The sequence below is a fragment of the Sus scrofa genome, chromosome 8 (assembly GCF_054392235.1).
Source record: "Sus scrofa isolate SSC_HxYL_T2T_F1_AM1 chromosome 8, Sscrofa_HxYL_maternal_Yorkshire_Landrace_v2.0, whole genome shotgun sequence".
NCBI lineage: Eukaryota > Metazoa > Chordata > Mammalia > Artiodactyla > Suidae > Sus > Sus scrofa.
The window spans coordinates 55,812,501-55,830,000 of NC_139390.1; positions in this window are offsets into that span (position 1 = coordinate 55,812,501).

A 17,500-nucleotide genomic window follows, 5' to 3' on the forward strand; every position below is an offset into this window, starting at 1 on the left:
CCCCCCCTTCTTTCTCCCCCCCCCCCCCCCCCCCCCGGCATATGCTATTATCCTTTTCCTTAAGACTGTGATTTACATGCCATGGAGTCTCCCTTCCCCAGGGAAACCTACAGTGCCTTTGTCCTTAAAAGAGGCAGGGGATGGTGGGGCTGAGGGCAGACATTATTTGAACAGGTGTGAGGACATACATAGGTCTACTGCCTCGGACTGAGGCCATTCTGAAGCTTTTCGGGGGCGTGGGAGATCACACTGTTCCCGGTGCGTGCGTGTGTGTGTGTGTGTGTGTGTGCGCGCGCGCGTGCAGGTGTGTGGGGAGGGAACCCGAATGGGGCACCCCCAGACCGACCGCTTCGGCTTTGGCGCTGGCATGTGGAGGATCTGGAATCCAGGGCCCTCTGGAAAGGACGGATGTGAGACGGACACCCTCTTCTTCCCGTCTTGAAAGCAGGAGAAAAACCTTCCTCTAGAAGCCCAAGTTCAAAGCCAGCTGTTTCAAGGAACGTCTGCCTCTGGCAAGGGGGAGGGGGAGGGCGAGGGCGAGGGGGCGGCCTGGAGGCAGCCTGGAGCACCCACGGCATGCATTCAGAAACCTCGTGCATCTCTCTTCCGGTGCTATCTTTGGGGGGACGTGGTACTCTTGGGCAAGTCCTCCGAACGATAGTGGAAACAAACATCTGTCTTCTCTCCCACACCTGGTGAATGCAGACAGACACACTGGAAGAGCACCCACCCTCCCTTTTCCCCCAAAGGACTCTTGTCACTGTACAGACGGGGGGGGGGGGGGGTGGCCCACGGGGGTGTCACACGCAGTCTTGGTGGCTCGTCTATGTTTCCAATCCGCCCAGGCAGTGCAGGCGGCCACCACTGCTGCTGCCACCTCTCACCGATCGTTCATCCTGTCCGTCAGTGCTATGACAGCACTAAGCTCTTCAGGGAGAAAATGCTCCCTGCCTTTCCTCTCGGAGGGCACACTGAGGGCACCCACTCCCATTAACAAAGTTTATTCACCTTGACAGGAAGAAAAGAGCTTGGGGTTTTTCACACCGCTGCAGATGACACTTTCCTACCGACTCTGGAATTCTCTTGCTCATTCTCCGGTGGGCCCGCCCCCCCATTTCAGGAGAGGGTGTTTGGTTCTGGGTTGGGGTGCGTGTGTGCGCGCGCGTGTGTGTGTGTGTGCGTGTGGGTGTGTCTGTGTCTTGCTTTTTCATTTTATTGGAATACAGTTGACTGACAAAGTTGTATGAACTTACAGGGTTGTTTCTGGGTGTTCGTCATGGCAGTGAAAGGAAACACCAGGATTTCCCTAGAAAGCCATCCCGTTCACCTGATCGGTGGCATGGAGGACATTCACATCCTCCTTGAGTTTCGCATTTGAAAGTGAGGGGCGGGTGCGTGCAGCAGGTCCCCCACCCCCACCCCACCCCGCGCCCCGAACGTGCCTCCCGCAGTGGCACTAGGAGTGTGTGCAATGAAAGGGACAGGACACCAGACACCAGAGGACCATTCTGACCCTCCTTTCCTTCTCTCTTCAGAAAGCAGGAAATAAATCTCTTGGGTGAAAGAAAAGTGTGCTCCCTGCCACGAAATTTGGGGGGGGGGGGTGTCGGGTTGGCGATAAGGACTTCACTGCTCCCATGGCTCCTGCAATGTTCACGAATCCTCCAAATCCTCAAGGCAAGATGGTTCACAACCAATACATGAGCGAGCTGTCAGAGACACCAGGGACTGAAACACTCCGTATTAGGGAGGGGTCCTCACTCACTTTCATGCAAAGGCAGCCACAACAGCAGCCTTTTCAAAGATGGCTGCAGGCAAGGGGGTGGGGGAGATGATGGAGAAAGTGGTGGTGGCGGCGGCGGCGGCGGCGGCGGCGGCGTGGCAGACTTGGATCACGTCCATTATGTTCATTCAACAAACAGTCGGGGCGATGGGAGAATGGCCGCTTGGTGGTCTGGGTTTCTCCAGGCTCCCTGGCCCACTCCCTGCCCCACACCCCCAACCCCCCACACCCCCTTGGACATGGGCAGGAAGGTTTCTAGAGAAGGCAGTGCCTGACCTGCTGGCTCTGTCACCCTGGGGGGAGAACATTTCGGAGAGTCGCCAGAGGCTTCAGACTTCCTACCCCTCTCCCTCCCCCACTCTGAACCCTGGTAACTAGACTTCATTCAACCGACACTTAGGATGGGTCATCCAACTGTTCTCTCATGAAGGAAGGAAGGAAGGAAGGAAGGAAAGAAGGAAGGAAGGTCGGTCGGTGGGTAGGTGGGTGTGTTTTCTGCGTGGGGTGAAGCCTTCCCTCCCTCGATGCAAGCCTGATATCCTCACCTGTCACAGAGACTGGACCCCTAAAAAACTACTGTGTCCGGTTTTCTCCCATTTAGGGGGTTCCAGAGTGTGTGTGTGTGTGCGTGTGCGTGTGCGTGTGCGTGTGTGCGTGCGTGCGTGCGTGCGTGTGTGTGTGTGTGTGTGTGTGTGTTGAGGGCCACACCCACGGCATATGGAGGTTCCCAGATGACGGATCGAATCGGAGGCTTTAGCTGCTGACCTCCTACACCACAGAAACAGGAATGCCAGGTCCGAGCCGCGTCTGGGACCAACACCACAGCTCACGGCAACACCGGATCCTTTACCCACTGAGCGAGGTGGACAGGCATCGAACCTGCAACCTCATGGTTCCTGGTCGGACTCATTTCCACTGCGCCATGGCGGGAACTCTGCTTTGTGGTTTTGGCGTTTGGATTCCAGAAGGTGGCGTAGGGGTCCCTGTTCGTCGTCTATTGGATAGAGACTCTTTTGTGTGTGTATATGTTCATCCCATCCTCCTCATGGATCCCTCTCCCCCGCCCTCATGATTTCTTTTCCCCCCTCTGCTTTTTAGGGCTGCCCTCGTGGCATATGGAAGTTCCCAAGCGAGGGGTTGAATCGGAGCTACGGCTGCTGGCCTACGCCACAGGCACAGCCATGTGGGATCCGAGCCGCGTCTGCGACCGACACCACAGCTCACGGCACTGCCTGCCGGATCCTTACCGCCCCCCTGAGCGAGGCCAGGGATCGAACCCACACCCTTCCCTGCAAAGGTTCCTCGTCGGATGCGCTTCCATGGTGCCACGACAGGAACTCCCCCGTGATGGTTTTTTTTCACGCTGGTGTTCCCACCCACAAGGAAGGAATGGCCCAATATTCTGGAATCACCTAGAGGGGAAAAGACGCTGAAAAAGAACGGAGGGATAGATGGATGTAGATGGATCACTGAATCCCCTTGACTGTACACCTGAAACGAACACAACATTGTAAGCAAGCCCACTGTATGCCGAGCTAAAGCAACAACAACAACCAACAACCACAACAACCACAACAAACTTACATCTTAAAAAAAAAAAAAAAAAAAAAAAAAAAGATGTCCCCTGCAGTTCCCATCAGGGCTCAGCGGTAATGAACCCGACTAGGATCCGTGAGGATGTGGGTTCGATCCCTCCCCTGGCCTCGCTTGGTGGGTTAAGGATCCCGCGTTGCTGTGGCTGTGGGGTAGGCCCGCAGCTACAGCTCTGATTCGACCGTGAGTCTGGGAACTTCCATAGGGCTGGGGCGTGGGCATTAAAAAAAGATATACTATATGCATACTATATACATATGTAGGAGTTCCCGTCATGGCTGGACGAATCCGACTAGGAGGCCTGAGGGTGCGGGTTCGATCCCTGGCCTCGCTCGTTGGGTTCAGGATCGGGTGTTGCCGTGAGCTCTGGTGTAGGTCGCAGACAGGGCTCGGATCCCGCGTTGTGCTGGCTCTGGTGTAGGCCGGTGGCTACGGCTCCGATTGGACCCCTAGCCTGGGAACCTCCATGTGCCATGGGTGCAGCCCTAGAAACAGAAAATAACTACGTGTGTGTGTGTGTGTGTGTGTGTGTGTGTGTGTGTGTGTGTGTATACAGATAGATATAGATATATAGATATAGATATATCACCTAAAGGCCCAGGACTAGAGAAAGCATTGGGTCATTAGGATCTAAGAATCTTCTCCCCGCCCCCCAAATCCATCCATCCATCCATCCATCCAACCCACCCTCCCTCCCTCCCTCCCTCCCTCCCTCTCTCCATCTTTCACTTTTCCTGATAAAGACAAAGGGACAAAAATTGTTTGTTTGGTTGTTTCTTTGTTTGTTCGTTTTTTTCTCAAAAGTTGTACATCTACTTTGTAACTTATACCTCTGTCAGAGGGATGGAGAATCCTTGACCTTTTCCTCCCTACCCAAATCCTTCCAGAAATCAGAAACTCAGTGGCTGGAAAACTGGACTGGATCCTGAAGTTTTTCCAGTTGCCTTCCATCTCTGGCTACAACTCTCTTCATCAGCGTTTCCCATTTTCTCCCACCCTTTGGACCTGGCATCCTTGCGGATGAGAACACGTATCGCTTGTCCCGAGGCCCTGAAAACGGAAGCCCGTGGAGTCCCTCGATGAACACATCAGAGAAATGGTCTCTGAGAGTGAAACCATCACCCTGTGTTCATTTCTCTAAGAGCCCCTCGGAAAGTTGGCCCCAACACCTGACGGCATTCTCAGAGGGGCCTTTCAAAAGACTGAAGGGGCGTTCCCGTCATGGCTCCGTGGTGAGCGAATCCGACTAGGAACCGTGAGGTTGTGGGTTCGATCCCTGCCCTCACTCAGTGGGTTAAGGATCCAGCGTTGCCGTGAGCTGTGGTGTCGGTCGCAGACACGGCTCAGATCCCACGTTGCTGTGGCTCTGGCGTAGGCTGGCAGCTATGGCTCCGATTCGACCCCTAGCCTGGGAACCTCCATATGCCATGGGAGCGGCCCAAGAAATGGCAAAAAGACAAAACAAACAAACAAACAAACAAACCGAGAAAACAAAAGACTGAAGGGACTTTCCCCTCTCCCTCTCTCTTCCCTCTGTCTCTCTCTGTCTCACTCACTGTCTCTGTCTGTCTCTCTGTGTCTCTCTCACACGTACACGCACACACACACAGAGTCACCGGCTCCGTTCTTCATATGTAACAGTTTGAAAGTTCCAGGAAAGTTTGGCAGCCCAAACCGGCCTTGGTACTCCAGCTCCAATTAAGTCTCAGAGACAGAGTTTTGGGTGAAGCATAAAGAACAGCTTTATTGCTTTGCCAGGCTAAGGAGGCCACAGCAGGCTAAGGACCTCAAAACTGTGTCCTCCCTTGAGAGGGGATAGCAAGGGGTTCTATAGGTTTAGCTTAATGGTGGGCATGGGGGTGGCGGAGCTGTCTAGAAGCATCAGGGTGCTTGCATTCTCCCTGGATAGGAGATTAGGATAGACCATTTCAAAGTCATCAAGGCTGGAGTCAGGTGGTCCATGGAATGTTTCTAGTGTCTTTGGGGTTATGGCATTTTGACCTTCTCTCCGGAGTGAAGATTGCTCATCCACGGGGTGGGGGGGGGGGCGCAATCCTTAGGGAGTGTTTCAAGGGTAGAGAAAACACCAGGTTCACTACAACTCTGACTCGACAGTAGTCATTAGTCATAAGTTCGTGGGCCAAGGCAAGCCATAACCTAATGGAGACTATTTCAAAGTAGCTTTTAGCTGTAACAATGTCTCTGGCTCCAACACACCAGCACTCCCGGGCTTGAGCTTGGTTTCAGTTTCAGAGGAGGGAACTCTGGCTCCAAGGATTAACCCCTTCGTTCCTTTGGTTTCTGTGGGCCTGGTTCGGGGAGCCCATCCACATCACCGCCTTTTGAGAGGCCATCTGACAACTGTTTCACCAAAGCGACGTCATCTCAAAACAAGGAAACCAGTTCCATAAATGGAGGATCTCTCCCTTCCCCCTCCCTCCCTCTCCTTCTCACTCTCCTCTACCCACAGCTCATGGCAACGTGGGATTCGTAACCCAGTGAGCGAGGCTGAGCATGGAACCTGCCACCTCATGGTTCCTAGTTGCATTTATTTCCACTTCTGCACCACGATGGGACCTCCCCAGCTCAGTTTTTCACACGTGAGGTTTCCCGGGACGTTTCGGAGGAGGCGGACCCCAAACGTGTCTCCATGCCCTGTGTGGGTGATTCCTGTGAGGTAAAATGACTTAAGGACCGGCCCACACCAAAGGGACACTCTGGCCCTCCTTTCTGGCCCCCAGACAGCAGGAGATGAAAATCTCCTCCTCGTGCAAAGGAAGATGGCAAGTGAAGATGTCCATTCCCACACCAAGGCCAACATGCTCCAGAAGTTTTGCGGGGTTTCCCGGGTTGGGAAATGGCGGGGGCTCCTTTGGCCTGACACGAGGCGAGTTTCGTGCACACATCCTCCCCCACCCCCCTCCATGCAGTCTGCGAGGGGCAGCCTGAGGGTAGGGAAATTGGGGAAAGAGGGGAAAAAAAACACTTTCCCTAAAGAGAAGCTCCAGGAAAAGTCACCACCTCTGACTTGACTGGAGAGTTTCTGCATTTGAATGAAGTGATTGAACCCAGGCCCTGAGGCCTGGATCTTCCTGATCTCCCCTCCCCCCCTTCCCGGGCGTGAGTCCAGGCGATTTGGGAAGCGAGAGGCGGCGCAGCAGGGATGGCGGCCGGGGGTGGGGGGTGGGGCGGGCAGCTGGGGCCGGGAGTGGGGGGGTGCGGGACTAATGAACCAGCGCCTGCCTGCCTGCCTGCCTGCCTGCCTGCCTGCCTGCCTGAACGAGCCCCTCCCCTCCCCCCCCACCCCCTCCCCACGCCCACCCGCCTGAGGGCGGGGATGGGGCCTGAGAGCTACGGGAAACTTCTTTGCTAGCTACTTGTCAGGGAGTGATCCCAGCTCAAAGTCCCTTTGCTTATTTCGGAACAAGGTCTGAGTCTCAGCTAGTACAGAGTTTCTGAATGTCTCGGCACATGGACTGGCCTGCACCAAACAAGCAGACAGGAAGAAAAATGAACACACAGAAACCCAGCTGGTCTCCTTCTCCCAGAGTCTCTCTTGGAGAAATTACCTTAAGCTCAGTGACTTTGCCCCGTCTCCCTCTGGTGCAAAGCCATCCCTGGAGGAGCCAGGTCTTACATGAGCAGGGCAGGGCAGGGCAGCACCACCCAGGTGAGCTGGAGAGTGGAGAGTCAAGTTGATAGATACCCCAAATGTGGCTGGCCAGGGGTCTGGGTTAGCATTCCGTGTGAACTCACACACCCAGGCACCTAGCACCGATTTCCCCATGTTCTTCCGACCGTGATTCTCACTCTTCTTCTGTCCCCCCCCCCCCCCCACCTTCGGCTTTTTGCCTTTTCTAGGGCCGCTCCTGCGGCATATGGAAGTTCCCCTGCCAGGGGTCCAATCGGAGCTGTAGCCGCTGGCCTACACCAGAGCCACAGCAACGCGGGATCTGAGCCACATCTGCAACCTGCACCACAGCTCACGGCAATGCTGGATCCTTAACCCACTGAGCAAGGCCAGGGATGGAACCTGCAACCTCATGGTTCCTAGTCAGATTCATTAACCACTGAGCCACAATGGGAACTCTGACTCTCCCTCTTCCCTGCCTGATACCTTAAGAGCCTGATCGTTTGTGGGGAAATGAAATCCCAGCTGGCAAGAGCCACCTTATCTTCCCAGCACACGAGAAAAGAATAGGCGCAGGCTCACATCCATCTTATGTTTCTATGCCTTGCCCTGGCCCCACCGTTTCAGAAAGCTGTGTCCCTCCACCTGTCAAAAGCCAAAGCCCAGGAGTTCCCGTCGTGGAATAGTGGAAAGGAATCCAACCAGGAACCATGAGGTTGCAGGTTCGATCCCAGGCCTTCCACAGTGGGTTTAGGATCTGGTGGCATCACCTTGCGCTGCGGTGTAGGTTGCAGACGCAGCTTGGATATGATGGTGCTTGTGACTGTGGCATACGCCCCAGCAGTTGTAGGTCTGATTCGGCCCCTAGCCCGGGAACCTCCATATGATGCGGGGGGGGGGGGGGGGTAGGGGGTAGGGGGAGGCTGCAGCCAAAGCCCAAGGAAGAAAGACAATCAGAATGTTGCGTGGAACTCCTGGAGACTTAACAGCCACCACCAGTCATGACCATGGCTGTCAACCGACACCAGAGCCAAAGAAATGTCGGATCAAATAGGAACCTGCCACTTACACCAGTACTCACCACAATGCAGGACCACAAAAACAAAGGAACAAGAAACCAAAACTAAATAATTGCCCAGGAGCAGCAGGTGCAGGAAAACCATGCTGACTCTCACCCCCCAGAAGCCAGAGGTAACCTATTTATCACCCCACACGCACACACCTCAGCACCACCAGCACCAGCACCCCACCCCCCCACCCCAGGATCGAATCTGCATCCTCGTGGGTGCTCCTCAGCTTTGTTACCAATGAGCCACAATGGGATCTCCCCAATCCAGGTTTTTATGTTTCTTTTTTTTTTTTTTTTTTTACCCTTGCTTTCTTCGGGTGGCACTCACGGCACACGGAGGTTCCCAGGCTAGGGAATCAGAGCTTGAGCCACTGGCCTACACCACAGACACAGCAACACCAGGTCCGATCTGTGTCTGCAACCTACACCACAGTTCAGGGCAATGCCAGATCTTTCACCCACTGAGCGAGGCCAGGGATCAAACCAGCACTCTCATGGATGCTAGTCAGATTCCTACCTGCTGAGTCACAATGGGAACTCCACTAAATACATAAATTTTTTCAAAGAGAGAGAGAGAGGGAGGGAGAGTGTGTGTGTGTGTGTGTGTGTGAGAGAGAGAGAGAGAGAGAGAGAGAGAGAGAGAGAGAAGGTCTGGTATCACTTGGGGAAAAATAAAATTATGCTTGGAGAAAAATATCTGTCCCTAGAGATCATTCACAATGGCTTGCTCTGCCTGTTCATTTCTCTCTTTCTTCCCTTTTCTTTTTTCCTTCCTTTTCTTTTCCTTTCGCATCTGTCTGTGCCGTGTGTGTGTGTGTGTGTGTGTGTGTGTGTGTGTGTGTAGTCTTCTTTTAGGGCTTCACATGTGCCATTTTGTAGGTTCCCAGGTTAGGGGTCAATGCTAGTCGGGTTCGTTTCCACCGAGCCACAACGGGAATTCCTGCCTTGTGTTTCTTTATCTTTGTTCTGTTACTAGGTGCTAGGGATTCCTTTTTGTTAAGTCCAGTCACTTAAATAAGGGTGTTTGCAGGGTTGCCTAAAGCATCAAAAATGTATTTTCTCATTAAATATTGGAATGTGGGGAGTTCCTGTTGTGGCTCAGTGGTAACAAACCCGACTAGTATCCATGTATGCCGGTTCGAACCCTGGTTTGGGAACTTCCGTATGCCACAGTTATGGCTCTAAAAAATCCTCTCTCTCTCTCTCTCTCTCTCTCTCTCTCTCTCTCTCTCTCTCGATAATATACACATACACACACACATCCATACGTACATACCTATGTACACGTATACATATACATTGGAATTTGGTCTGCCATCGATGAGATGCTCCCTCTTTGTGTGTTGTTCATTTTGTTTTTTGTTTTTTAGGAGTGCACCCTTGGGATATGGAAGTTCCCTGGGCTAGGGGTCGAAGAATCGGAGCTGTAGCTGCTGGCCTGCACCTCAGCCAGAGCTATGCCCTGCCAGATCACCCGATCTGAGCTGAGCGGCCACGTCTGTCACCTACACCTACCTCCCCCTGAATGAAGACGTATTTTCAATACATCTCAAGTGGAGAAAAACTTGCTAAAAATCACTTTATTTGTCATGGAAACCATATCTTCTAGCAGACATGGCACAAAAGCCAGTGTTTATGGTCATCACACCACAGACATCAGAATTCCAAGCTTCTAGGGGTTTCTGGGGGCGGGGGGTGTGTCCCCAGGGCCTGTGGAAGTTCCATGCCCGCCGCCACTGCCACTGACTGCTGCCGCCCCTCTGCCACCACCCAGGGATCCTTCGCCCTGGGTGGGTGGGGGGAGGGAGAGGGTATCTCAGCAGAAACGATCTTATCTTACGGGGTTTATGGGTGGCTAGAAGCATGTGGTTCTGTTCATGTCATGCTCGAGGTTTCGGTTTTTGCCCTCCTACCTACCCAATGGTCGGCAGATGGAATTCTTCTGGTTTTCTCTGGCCATCCCTCTCCTCGAACTCACGGGTCCAGTTTTTCTCCCACATTTGACTTTTCCGGGAGATCCACAAAAGGAAGCGCCAACCCTTGACATCCACCGACAAGAGATCACCACCCTCTGCCCCTCTTTAGCCCCTTCTCATCCTCATGCCTGCCTGCACACATCGGAGACATTTCCAAGTGCCCAGGAGGATCCTTGGACCCTGACACCTCGAAATCTTCCCTGAGCAGCAGTGCTCGGGACTCAGACCTGGGGTTTATCACGGGCTCCAACCACGACCTTTGGTTTTCCTGGGCTGGGAGATCGGTTTCATGAGATGGAACCGGCTGCGGATTCAGCTTCTGGATCTGGAATGTGAAACGTTGTACACGACTTTTTTCAAGGCATGACTGTAGGGGAACGAAACCTTGCCCCCCCCCCCCCAACCCGCCACATCCCAGATGTCACATGAGCACGGGGAGGAATTCTGTGGAGCTGGAAACAACCATGACCCAAAAGAACACAGGAAGGAATTCCTGTCATGGCGCGGCGGAAACGAATCGGACTAGGAATCACGAGGTGGCAGGTTTGATCCCTGACCTCGCTCAGGGGTTTAAGGATCTGGCATTTTTCCGCGAGCTGTGGCATAAGGTCTCAGATGTGGCTCGGATCCCGCCGTTGCTGTGGCTGTGGCTCAGGCTAGCAGATGCAGCTCCGATTCAACACCAAGCGTGCGCGCGCGCGGGGTGGGGGGGGGGTGGGGGGGGAAGGGAAGCAAACCTCCTAAGAACGACGAAAGTGCAGTTAGGAAACAGAAAATGATGATCCCGGAAGTCCACTTGAATGTGGTTGGGAATCATGCATAGGACCACACCGCCACCGTGTGAGAGACCAGTGCAAGACAGCTGAACAATACAAAGCGGGGTGGGGGGGGGGGGTGCTTGGCGGGGGTTGGAGGAGGAGGAGGAGGAGGAGGAGGAGGAGGAGGAGGAGGAGGAGGAGGAGGAGGAGGAGGAGGAGGAGGAGGAGGAGGTGGGGGGAGACGGCGGCACTGGTGGTGGGCAAAGGTGCCTCTGGGCGAGGACTTTGGTGACCATATTCTCATGGCAGGCTTGAGAGCCCAAAAGATGACATGGTGGAGGCTGAAGTTAAATTTGGTCAAAAGGAAAACAACCATGAGAAAAGATGCGTCCACCCACACATAGAAAAGATATCGTGCCAAGAATGGGAGCCCTGTTCCAATGGCTCTTCCTGGGATTGTGGGAAATGAATCGATAGCAAGAAGATGCTTTCACATCCATGTCTTCAATGACTCCTGTACTAAGTGCGTCGTGGTTTTGCCAGTTTGGCAGAGTTGTGGAATGTCATCCGGCAATTGCATCTCCCCTGCCCAACCAGCAAGATGGAGTTGTTCTTTTTTTTTTTTTTTTTTTCCTGCTGCACTGCCTTTCCTGTGCCAGGGATCGAACTTGAGGCTCAGCTGTGACCTAGGCACAGCGGGAACTCCGAGATGGATTTCTTTTTCCTTCTTTTTCTTTCCTTCCTTCCTTTCTTCCTTTCTTTCTTTTCTCTCTCTCTCTTTCTTTTTCTTTTCTTTCTTTCTTTCTCTTTCCTTCCTTTCTTTCTCCTTTCTTTTTCTTTCTTTCTTTCTTTCTTTCTTTCTTTCTTTCTTTCTTTCTTTCTTTCTTTCTCTCTCTCTCTCTCTCTCTCTATCTTTCTCTTTCCTTCCTTTCTTTCTTTCTCTTTCTTTCTCTCTCTCTCTCTCTCTCTCTCTCTTTCTTTCTCTTTTCTTTCTTTCTTTCTTTCTTTCCTTCTCTCTCTCTCTCTCTCTCTCTCTCTTTCTGGTTTTTTTTTGGGGGGGAGCCACACCCGCAGCACATGGAGGTTCCCAGGCTAGGGGTCAGTTCGGAGCCTTACCTGCCGGCCTACACCACAGGCACAGCCACGCGGGATCCGAGCCGCGTCTGTGACAGACACCACAGCTCACGGCAATGCCAGATCCTTAACCCAACAAGTGAGCCAGGGATCAAACCTGCAACCTCATGGTTCCTGGTCGGATTTGTTTCCACTACCCCAGGATGGCAATCCTGAGACTTGCAAAGTTTATTGTTTGTTTCGGGTTTTCTCCACCCCCTCTCCCTCCTGTTTCAGCTTTATGTTTTACTTTTTGGCCACACACACGGGCAGCAAGTGGAAGTTTTTCCTGAGCCAGAGATGGAACCTGCACCACACAGGGGCAACCAGAGCCACCGCGGTGAGAAAGCAGGAGCCTTGACCCTGTTGGTCGTGGGCTTCCTTCTTCTTCTTCATCTGTTGTTGTTTTTTGGGTTTTTTTTGGGGGGGGGGTTGTTTTCCTTTTTTTGTTTTGTTTTGTTTTGTTTTGGATGAGATTTCAGTTCACCCCCCCACACATACACACACACTCATAGTGTTGCGTTGTACTTTCCCTCCGTTGTGGTTGGTCAGTCATGCTGAAATCCATGTTTCTATGACCTGACCACCAGAGCATTTGCCCCAGGCAGCCATTTGTTCTCTTTGGACTTTGTCTCAGTCTATGCAGAGAGAGATTTTCATTTCCACTTTCCTAGGATCGACTGTATCCTTCTCTCCCTTCCTAAGCTTCTGGGCTTTGCTTGTCTGCTTTTGACAGACCGTCTCCGTCGGTAAGGGTGGCAGGTATACCGACTCCTGCGTTGTCGTTCTCCGAGAGCTTGCCGGGTTTCGTTTTTGCCAGTCCCCGCCTACCCTCCCGCCCTCCCTCTCTCCCTCCCTCCTCCAGCTCCGTGCAGGGAGGTGGGGTGGGGGTGGGGGAGAGAAGAGAAGGTGGAGGGGAACCTGAGATCTCTCTCGCTAGTGCCACCCTCACCGCGCCGGCTTCTCTCTGGAATTCCCAAGCCCAGGAAGGGACATGCTTGGGGGAGCGAGCGCGGCTCCTTCTAGGCAACAGCGAGAACCTCTTCCCAGCTCCTTCCCCGCCGCCGCCGCCGCCGCCGCCGCCGCCCCCCTCTTTCCATCTGCTGCCATCACGCCACGCAGTGCCTTGCCAGGAGGCAGCTCCGTAGTGGAAGCCTCGCGGTCGTGCAGGACGCCTGGCGCCTCGGCCCCGGGAAGAGCTCGGGCATTTGGGTGGCCGGCGCTGTGTCGTTGTGTCGCCGCCGGCCGGCCGGCCTTCCGGATCTGTCCTGGTGACGTTGGTGGCGGTTGTCGCGTGCCATCTAGTGTCCGCTTTTATATCGTCCCTTCCCTCTGCAGCTTTGGGGACCTTCGCGAGGGATGTGACTCAGCCATCCGGCCTGAGTCAGAGTTCCGGGAGGCTGGCGACACTGGCGGCGACAGCTCCGGTGGCTCAGAGGCCTGGGAGTGTCCCTCTCTCACCGGAGATTGGGCGTGCAGGCCTGTGAGGGAGTGACTGTCACCGCGCTCCCCAGGCAGGTTCTGGGGCCGCCTGGCCGGGTCGACCAGCATCCGCTCTTGCCGCTCCGGCCCCGGGGACCGACCAGGCCTGGGCCGGGCCGCCTCCCTAGCGAGGGGAGAGGGTGTGCGGCGCCCGGGACTGCCTGTGCTCGGGTGGCCTGGCCTTGTCCCGGGTCGCCCTTTGGAGCGTGAATGACTCCCGCCCGCCGTCCCTCCAGCCTCTCATCCCCGAAGTGAGGAGCGGCCCGGGCTGTGCGCTGTGAGGGCGTTGGAGGGCGCGACAGGCTCGGTGGCCGGCACGCTTGTTTCCCGGTCGTCATGCCGGCATGGGTCCCTCCCCCCCTGCCCCCCGACTGATGGCTACCGCCGGCCCGTGCGGAGTCGTACTGACGAGGTCTAGACCGGCACAAGCCGTGAGGGGTGGAGCGGAAAGGGTGGCTCGGGCCCCGGCGCCTTCCTTCGCGGGGTCCGTTCGTCGGAGGCGCCTCCGTGGAAACATTTTTTTTCCAAGTCCTGATGGATCCGGAGATGGTGGATGGTACCCCGCCGGCCCCCTGCTCCCGGGTGTGGCCGGGAAGGGTGCACCTGGGCCTGAGGCGTGCCCATGTAGGGTCCCGGTCGTTGGACAAGACTTCGTTTCCCACGCTCTCATTCCCCCCCCCCCCGCCCCCCCGCCCTCGGAGTGTTTCCCTGTCGGTCGGTCGATCTGTCGGGAGGTGGGGACCGGCCTGAGCTGGATGGTGTGTCCTGGATTTTGGGGGAGCCAAGTCCCCGTCTGGAGCTCCGGACAGACCGATACCTGCCCGCGTGGGCAAGCCGGGAAGGGCTTCCCCGGCTGGCCGGCCGGCTCCACCTCCTTCCTGTCCCTGTCCCTTCCTTGCGGTCACGCTCCCCGGGTCGACCAGATGGCCCTGAGAGCGCTGGGTCTGGCGACTCTAGGGCAGGGCTGGGGGACAAGTGTCCGGATGGGGGTTCCGGGGATACCCCCACGTCCTGTGGGTGGGCCCCGCTGCTGGGCATGGACATTTTTCGCGGCCGAAATAGGCCTTTTCTGTCACCAGGTAGATGCTGACACGATCCTCTTCAGCGCCTGTCGCTGGAGACCTTGGGCCTCTGGATGCACGTGGGGGGCTTTGGGCTTTCGGCTGCTGTCCAAGGCCTGACCCTGCCCTTTGCACCCCGCGTGGGGGCCGCTCGCCTGGGCCTGTGCGCCGGCTCTCGCTTGTGCATCCAGCTGGCCCATGCTGCGGTGTCCCCTCCGGTCTTTGGCTGACCCGAGGGCGGCAGGGCGCGTGGCCCTGTGGGGTCTTCTACCCTGTGTGCCTCCCTGCTGCGGGCACCCGGCGGCTCGGCTGGAACAACCCCACCCTGTTGGCTCCGTGCCACGTGTCAGGCATTCTCCCTCCCGGGGTTGTCAGCCGCTGTCTCTCCCCTGAGAGAGGAAGGGGAGGAGGAGGAGGAGGAGGAGGAGGGGGGGCCGGTGAAGCTGAAGCAGGCCCCCGTGGTGATTGTCTTTGCTGGCCCTCCCTCCCTCCCTCCCTCCCTCCCCTCTTCTGGGCTCTTCCCTGGCTCTGCCAGGACTGATCGATGTGGTGATGTGGCGCTCTCCTGGGCTTGGGCTTAAGCCGCGCCAGGTGAGGGACGGCCGCTCATGGTGAGTTGGGCCGCGCCTCTCATTCTGTCGCGGGCCCCTCGCTGCTCCTCCCCCACCTGCGGGTGGTGTGGGGGAAGGCAGGGGTGCGGCCTCCAGCCTGACCTCTGGTCTCCCGCCCTGCTGCCTTCGGGTGTCAGTCGGGGGGGGGGGCCTGGGTCCTTTGGGACGCAGCAGGCATTCTCGCTTTGCCTCCTTGGCGTGTGCCTTGCGAGCGGTCCCTCCCCAAAGTGGGGGGAGGCCTCCCTCGCTGCCATGCTTCGCATCCCTGCGGGTGCGTGAGCGTGCCTCCCCTGGTCCTCTGTGGTGCCCCTGGAGTACTCCGGGTTGCCTGTCAGATGCCCGAGGCCGAGCGGTGGTGTCGTTTTCCTCTCCCAGCGGTGAGTCCCCTCGGGTCCCCACTGTGGTGGTGGCGTGCCCCACGAGCAGCTTCCTAAAGCTCAGGGGAGGGGGTCGAGACGGTAAGGCAGGGGAAGCTTGTGTCCCCTCCCCGGGAGGGGCTCAGGTGGACCCCTTGTCATGGGTCTCCCTCACTGTGTGCCAGTGAGGGCAGCCCTTGGCCCTTGAGTGGCACGCCCCATGCTTCTCCCTTGACCGGGAAGGCTGCATGTGGTCGTGAGAGCGACCGCGGTGGGCCGGGAGATGTGAAGGGGGGGTCCCCGTCTGGCTTTCCGGACGTGGCATCCCTCCACCCACGTGGAAAAGTCTGAAAGGCAAGCCTGGTGGCAGCACAGACTCTTGCCCTCCCGGCTCTGACCGTGGACGCTCACATGGGCTGTGTGCTTTACCCATACCGCAGACCCCCCCCCCTTCTGACTTCCCACTTTTTGGGAGTGTTCCCACTCCCGTGGGTCCCCGAAGGGGCGAGCGATGGTGTGTGGGGCACGACGCGCCCTCGGTGAGAAAGCCTTCTCTAGCGATCTGAGAGGGGGGCCTTGGGGTACCTGGACCCCCCAGCCGCCGCCCCTCCTGAAGTCTGCAGGGCAGTAGCTGCCGGCGCTACTTGCCACAGCGTGTGGGCAAGAGCCGCCCTCGCGCGAGGGGTGCGCTGGCCCCCGCGGTGGGGGCCAAGCGCTGCTCTTTTGCCTAATGCGGCCTGTGCCTCCCCCCTCCGAGTTGGGGGAGGGTCACGCCGGGCCGGGCCGGGTTTTGGCGTCCAGCGCCGGGCTGTGTGCTGCGTGGGCGCGTGGTGCCCCTCCCCTTGGAAGGGGAAGTGGAGGAGGGGGATGCGCCCCGTCCCCCGGCGGCCTCTGCCCCTGCCTCCCCCGCTGCGAGCCGCCCGTCGGTTCTTCCCGCACTCGCCTGGGGTCGCAGCTGGTGGTGTGGAGGTGGTGAGCGAGCATGGTTCGGGCCGCCTCGCTCAGGAGCGTTTCCCCCAGGCGTCAGGCCCTGGAGGGTGGACTAGGTGAAGGACGGATGAGATGAGGGTGGAAAGATGGACGGATGGGTGAGATGAGGCGGACGAACCCCCCCCACGTGGCAGGGGGGGGGAAGCCTTTGCACATGGGGCCCTGGTTGGTGGGGCCGGGTCGTGGAGTGCTCTGGGGCGACTGAGGCCGCCTGGTGTCCCAGGTGTCATGGGACTGCCCTCGTGTGTGTGGTGGTGTGACCCCGTGCTGGTTTGCCTGGCGTGCCTGGGTCCTTTCTCCTCTCCCTGGGCAGGCACCCGCGTCCCTGCCCCACAGCCCTTGCCCCGTGTGCATTGCCGCCCTTCCCCGGTGCTGCCGGCCCTCCCCCTGCCCCGAACAGGTGACCGCCCTGCCTTGCCTGTGCCATGTCTCTCTCCCTCCCGCCCCCGCGTCAACCGGGGACCTGAAATGGCCTCACCTCGTGTGGGTGTCACCCCCTGGCCGCCGTGGCCGGGCGGGTGTCCCTGGGTGATGTGCTTCTCGGGTGTCCCCCTGTGCGCGGGGGGGTGGGGGAAGAGGGTTGGGCACGGCGGGTGCGTGTGGGGTGTGGGGGGTGGTCGTCGGTAGGTGCCTTGGGAGACTTGTTTCCACGGGGCCGGCTGTGGCTCATCGGTGTCGTCGGTGGCGGTCGTGGGGCCCCCGCGAGGGGGGGCCCCCCAGGGGCTGAGGGGGAGGCCAGTCGGCGTCCTGGGTGTTGCGGCGGGACCGCCGTTGTGCTGGAGGCCTCTGGCGGTGAGACCCCGTGTGGTGCCCTGGCAGCCGACTCGCATCCGGTTTTTGGGGATGGTCCCCGTGCCCCCCCCACCTCGTTGGAGGCCTGCGGCCGCCCCCTCCGCCACCGTCCCTTTGTGGCATCTCTCTCGATGCCGGCCGCTCCCACGTTCGCCCTCCTCGCTCCCGCTCGTCTGTCTGACCTCCCGTCTGTCTGGTCCCCATCTGCCGACCCCCGGACCGGCGTCCTGGTGCGTCTCGCTTTCCTGGGCCCGCTGCGGCCCCGCTCCGTGCCCGCCGCCGCTT